Source organism: Hemicordylus capensis, chromosome 5, assembly GCF_027244095.1.
Source record: "Hemicordylus capensis ecotype Gifberg chromosome 5, rHemCap1.1.pri, whole genome shotgun sequence".
NCBI lineage: Eukaryota > Metazoa > Chordata > Lepidosauria > Squamata > Cordylidae > Hemicordylus > Hemicordylus capensis.
In genome coordinates, this window is record NC_069661.1 from 131,116,436 (window position 1) to 131,122,760 (window position 6,325).

General features: G+C 45.6%; 1 long non-coding RNA gene across 1 annotated transcript; it reads right to left on the reverse strand.

The window, feature by feature from the left end:
* Positions 1–1,884: 1,884 nt before the first annotated feature.
* LOC128325906 (uncharacterized) lies at positions 1,885–4,093 on the reverse strand. The gene is made up of 2 exons (XR_008307724.1): positions 3,290–4,093; positions 1,885–2,668 (listed from the first exon to the last, which is right to left on the reverse strand). It is a non-coding gene; the product is annotated as an uncharacterized LOC128325906 (long non-coding RNA).
* Positions 4,094–6,325: the final 2,232 nt, after the last annotated feature.

Sequence of the window (6,325 nt, forward strand, 5' to 3'; positions counted from 1 at the left end):
ATGTATTAGTGCATGCCATTAAGATGCCCCCTTTTTCAAAACTAAATAAATATCTGTATGCCTTCATGCATGGAGACAAGGACCTTGGCTTGGATATACTTAGGGACAAATGGAACCTGGAACTTACACATAAACTGTCACTAGCACAGTGGCAAGGTATTTTAGTTAGTGTTAAATGTAGCTCAATGGATCGTAAATTGTGCCTTATCCAACAGAAGATTATTTTTAGGGCCTATTGGACCACCACCACACCCTGCATCTTAAGCAATTAAAACTGGCCCCAAATAGTAATTGCTGGAGATGCAATAATCCTCATGCCAACTTAATACATATGTTCTGGGACTGTCCCATAGTGCGAGGATGCTGGAGGAAGGTTATTACGTGTATTAATTTAGTGATTGATTCATCTCTTGCACTGAAATATCTGAATGCAGTACTGGGATATATTCCAACTGAGTGGGGACTAAAATCAGATCCTAAACAATGGTTATGGAGAAGCTTACTGGTAGCCAAGAGATTAATATTGGAGAGCCAGCGAATGCAGTACTGGGATATATCCCAACTGAGTGGGGACTAAAATCAGATCCTAAACAATGGTTTTGGAGAAGCTTACTGGTAGCCAAGAGATTAATAATAGGAGAGCCAGCATGGTGTAGAGGTTAGAGTGCTGGACTAGGACCGGGGAGACCCGAGTTCAAATCCCCATTCAGCCATGATACTAGCTGGGTGACTCTGGGCCAGTCACTTCTCTCTCAGCCTAACCTACTTCACAGGGTTGTTGTGAAAGAGAAACTCAAGTATGTAGTACACCACTCTGGGCTCCTTGGAGGAAGAGCGGGATGTAAATGTAATAATAATAATAATAATAATATTGCAGCAATGGAAACCTCCCACTCCTCCAGGAGTGAGGAATGGGTGCATGATCTGCTCGAGTTAGCGGCATATGAAAAATGGGCCCTCATAAAAGTAAATAAACTGGAGAAATGGTCAGAAATCTGGCATAACTTTCTTGAACTATTCTTAGAATGAAAGAGAAAACAAAAACCCTTTCTGATTTACCCTCATCTCTTGGTGCAACAGTGTGTATTTCCTTCTCTTCTTCACTCCCTCCCCAACCCCCACTCTGCTTCCCCTCTCCCTTTTTCCCTCTCTCTCCTTTCTTTTCCCAACTCCCCCCAGGCAGCACAGCGTGCAAAGGCTGGAGGGAATGCCGGGCTTGGGGGCATAGGGAAGGGATGGGGAAAACATACATGAAAGATGTATGTAAAATACAAAATGTCAAAAAAACATTAAATAAAAAGAAAAAAGAAAAAGACAGAAAATGTAATCTGAGGGTGCAATTTGTGACATTGCATAACATCATTACTTATGTGGCATGTCTGTTAATGTTCCAGTTTCCTGGTTTTGTAGAGCTTGAGCCAAAATAAGATAGTCTTAGCTCTGCCCTACCTGTAACCGGACCACTACTCAGGTCTCCAGCAGGTTTTTTGACCATCTGATATGTCATTTGGCTTTGCATGTTTATTATAAAGAGCAGCCACAGGAAGTCTTGATCCAGAGCTGGACCACAGCATAGAAGATGGGGAGGTTTACTATTTGCCCCCACCATGGTCCTGATCTAGATGGGGGCAGGGGCCCTATTTGCCCTAGAGGGGAAATCCCTCCCCGTCAAATGACAGCTGTGGGGCCCCAAATGGATCACAACCAGTAGGGACAGAGTTAAATCTCTCCTTCCCCATACTATGGTTGCAGTCCACATCCAACCTCCCTGCAGCTGCTATTTACAAAAAAGGAGGGTCAATATGTTTAAAGTCTGTCTAATTTGGCCCACAATACAAGACAGTTTCATATATTTGTATGAGGTACAGAAGCAGGGGACATTGATACTGGTTTATTTCCCAAGGGGAGGTTTTTATTTCTCTGCTCTTTGTAAAAATGGAAAGCAATGGAAAGTATACATTTATATAATTACAGCCTTTTCTCTCAGAAGGACGATGCACTGTTCATCATGCTTACTCCTAAGTGAATGTGCATAGGATGAGACTTGACCAAATATTTACTTCTAAGTAAACATAATTACAACCAGCTGTAACTTAACTACAACAGCAATCCTATGCATTCTTACTTAAATGTGAACACCATTGTACTTGGAAGCAAGTCCTACTTGAGTTGCACAAATGCAAACACACTGCATGGCTAGAGAAGTGTCGATCCCATTAAAGTCATCGGGACTTGCTTCTGAGTAAACTTCCTAAGCAGGATGCAGTGGGCTCTATGCCATGAAAGCTTATATCACGATACATTGCATTTAAGGTGTGACTAGATTCTTTGCTGTTTTTGCTTATACTCTTGCCACAAATTGAAACTGTTCTGGAGTTCAAAGGCCCTCCCTAGAAGTCTATCAGTAGCCCTTGGACATTCCTTTTTCGATATGTTGCAACTGATCGTAAGAACTAAACAGATAAAAATAGTTGCTGGAAATTTTATACGCAGCTGGCTTTTCTCTCCCTTTGGTTAGTCGGAGTATACGGAACAGAAGCGTAGCAGAGAGAGAAAGAAAAAGGCAGGCGGGATCTTTTCTTCGGCCATAGACTTGTAATCGCTAGAGTGACATGTAGGACCGGCTTCCGATTCTGTAGACGTTTTCTGCTTGGGGTGGAAACGAGCGCTGCCGATGGAAAACAATTGAGAAATGTAGATAGCGTAGATATGATGGGGTAATAGATGCCCCTGCCCCCCTTCCGCTAAAAAAAAAAAAAAAAAAGAGGGGGAAAGGTAGTAGCAAAGTCCTACATTTTAATTCGGGTTTTATTTCTTATGAAAACTGTAATGGTTCTATAACATTTAAAAGTGCAACGCGGCTCATGCAAGTTGGGCTTGAAAGTTTGATGAGGGGCCAACTTGATTAGACTGACCTTTCCTGAAATCTGAAGCGTGTTTTTAATCGGAGAAACCTAAACAAGCTTCAATCCCACCTCTAATCTACAATATTCACAGTGGACTACACTGCAGAGTTATTGTATGCTACTATCCCCAACCTGCAATAACAGCACTGGACTAGATTACAGGACTGTTGTAATAAGCCATACTTCTTTCAGGCTCGGCACACCCCGCCCCATTGCGATATGGGCTGAATTAGCATTGGTAGAGCCATTTTTAAACGTCTAGGAACTCTACATCTCTTATTTCCACACAAAGCAAGACTTGAGTTAGAAAAAGACTCTCTTTCCTAAAACCTTTTGTTTCGAGGCGGGAGAACACCGCAGTACGCTGCAATGCAGACACATACCCGTCTAAATCCTGGTTTCTGTGAGCCGCTCTTACTTCCGGCCTGGGAGGCATTTACAACTCAGTTCTCAAACGTAAACTCGGGAAACCCCCATCAAGATCACGAAATGGATTAACTGGGTTGTTTTCCCCCTTTCTTATCTCTATGAGCAACAGCATCACCACAACAAAGGCGCGGTGGGGGGCTTCGGCGAGGACCGTACGGTAGTAAGTGGCTTAAATTCAAATTGGACGCCTGAGCCAATGGGCGACGAGGAAGGTCATGCAAGCAGAAGCGCGCGCGCCGCCTCTGCTCCTCGCTGGTGGAGCCACCTTAAGGGAAAATAAATGGTCGTGTCCAATGGCGGCTGCCACTACTGCGGCTTCGCTCTGGTCTGTAGTTCCCCCGTTTTGCTGGCTCGTTGGTTTAGCCAGCACCAACGCAGTTTGTAACCGTTGCCACCCACCATCGCCGCCAAATTTGGCAGGACTTGTTGTGGTGGAACTGACTCCTGAGCAAACGTAGTGAGGATCGGGTTATAAGCCCCTGCGTGATAACTCAGCAGTCAGTCCCGCTGAATTAAGTGAGGTTTAATCGTGAGTAAGCAGACACCGGATCGGGCTGAGGCGCAGGCGCAGTTGCTTAGGTGTAAGTCCCGCCGCCATGGAACTCCCCTCTGAGTTAAAAAAGGAACCGGGCAGCGGCAGCAGCAGCAGCGACCCTCGACTCTGCGGCTCACTTTGCAAAGGAGGGCGGGCGGGCTGGCGCCGCTCTGGCCGATTGACGCCTGACGCGCGGTCGACTGCAATCCTGTGCACGGCACGCTTCCTTAGGGCCGACTACTGTCGAAACTCAGTGGCAGTTCTAAGTAAATCCATAGGATGGCTGCAAGCCTGTAAGCTCCCACCTGAGAGAGGGTAGGCCTGTTGCATACACTGCGACGTCTGAGTAAACATGTACAGGGGAAAAAAATTAAATTTCATAAAATATATTTAATAATATTTTCCAGGACATACTGAGAGCGGGGGGGGGTAACCCTTTTTTAAACTTGGGCTGCAATCCTACACAGTTACTTAGGAGTAAGGATGCCACATTATGGGCATCTACCAGAGAGAAAACTATTAAATACGAACACGCGTAGTTTCAGGGAACACAGGAGCACTCGTGACTTGATCCCGAGCACATGATCCCGATCCACTCAAAGTCACGCAAGTGCGCATTCTAGGATTGCAAGCTGGGGCTGTTTCCTCCCATTGAAGTCAGCAGTAGCGGTTTTGTGACCAAAAGGTGGCTTGGCCTGGAAACTGCTTAAAATCCCACGAGATCAAGTCCGCGGGTTTCAAATGCAGAGAGGTGAACGGGGCGGGCTGGTGTGTGAATGGCGGGGCAAAGGAGCGGCTGCAACTTGGCTGCAATCTAAACGCCATGATTGTCCGACTTTTCCTCCCCGGCGGGGTTGCAATCTTTCGCATCGTCGTGCCCCTCTTCGTCGTATTTCGTACCCCTCTTCATTTTTGAATTTGCATTTCCGGGAGCGAGCAGGAATAAGAATGAGAGGATCGGTTTTTGCTCAGATGTTTTCCTCCCTTCTCTCCTTTCCCAATTTTGGGATTTAATAGCCAATACACAGCAAATCGGTATGAGGGGGCTCTCTGCTTTGCTTCCTCCCTTTCCGAAAGAAACTTAAATTTAAAAGGTCCCCCCCTTGTAAAAGAAAATATCAGAATTTGGTCCCAAATCACAACGATCCTTCGCTTTCAGTAAAGCGATAAGACACGACTCCGCGCGTAGCCCGATACCTTTTCCCTGTTTACTCGGAAGTAAATAACACTGATTTCAACGGAACTTTCTCCTAAGTAAGTGCCTAAGATCGCTGCCCCGCCTGCCCCTTTTCTCTCTTTAGCATTAGAGCCTGATCTTATCATACCTCTATCTCATAAATAAGTCTCGTTGAGTTTAATAGAACTTACTCCCGTGTGAAGAGAGTTGAAGCGGTGCAGTGTTTACTCGGGAGCAAGTCCCACTGTGTTGGACAAAGTCTTTCTCATAGCGGCTGCTCTTCAGCGAAGAAGATGAGAAAATCAGACCAACAGCATACAAAACTTGCACGATCAGTCTGGAACGTTACACTTTCTCGATTATTTTCTACTACCGCTTTTTGAAATAGAGAAGAGGGTTGCTTTTCCCGCCCTTCTTGATAGTAACTGTTGCTTCAGAGAGCTCTTCATGTCTTAGGTTGCAACTCTGTTCCGTTTAGTAGAATGGGACCTTTGATGTTGCTGTTAATAGGAACGGGAGTGTGACCTTGATACCCTCCTCCTTCTTAATCAATAGATCCCCCTAAGTAATCTGAAATGATCGCCCCCTTTCACTGGTGATATGAGGTGCAGCTTTTGAATCCCATCCTTGGGGTGGGACTGAGGATGAGGAAGCGGGTTGCTGTGTGTGAGGTTATTTTCTTGTTAACTACTGCATCACTATCGGTCTGTCGAATTTATGCGCGTTGTTGGCCCCTTTGGGATTTTTATGATCACACATTCAGCTTAATTTACAGCTTGCAAGACCAAATTCAGTCTTGGGAAATGCATGTCCCTAAAACTATGTTGAAAGTAACTGTGTGTTTTTTTAAACAAACTCCTCGCAGTCAGACGAAAGATTCCCCCCCCCTTTTTTTTGACCACTCCCTTTCCCCAATTCTGAAGCAGACTGGAAAGGAGGAACCAGAAGCCCTGGATTGCAGTACCGAGCTGCTGCCTGCCACAATTAAGAAATAAGGGTGAGGAAAAGGCAAGGTTGTTTTCTCTGATTGCGCATAATTTTTGGATCGAGTGATATGGAAGGAGAGATCTGGATTGTGCCCCCCACCCCAGACTTCAAGGCCAGCCTCTGCTAGTTGAGAAGCTTGAGAAGGGTGAGGAGGAGGTTCTAAACTGAACACAGTGTGGACAGGAGTGCAAAGTGGGCATCAAAGATCATGTAATCGGTTGACCCAGGGTGGAAGCTATAATTGAGTGGATAGGTTCAAAAAACCTGGGCCCTCAGCTCCTGAGGGCCCCC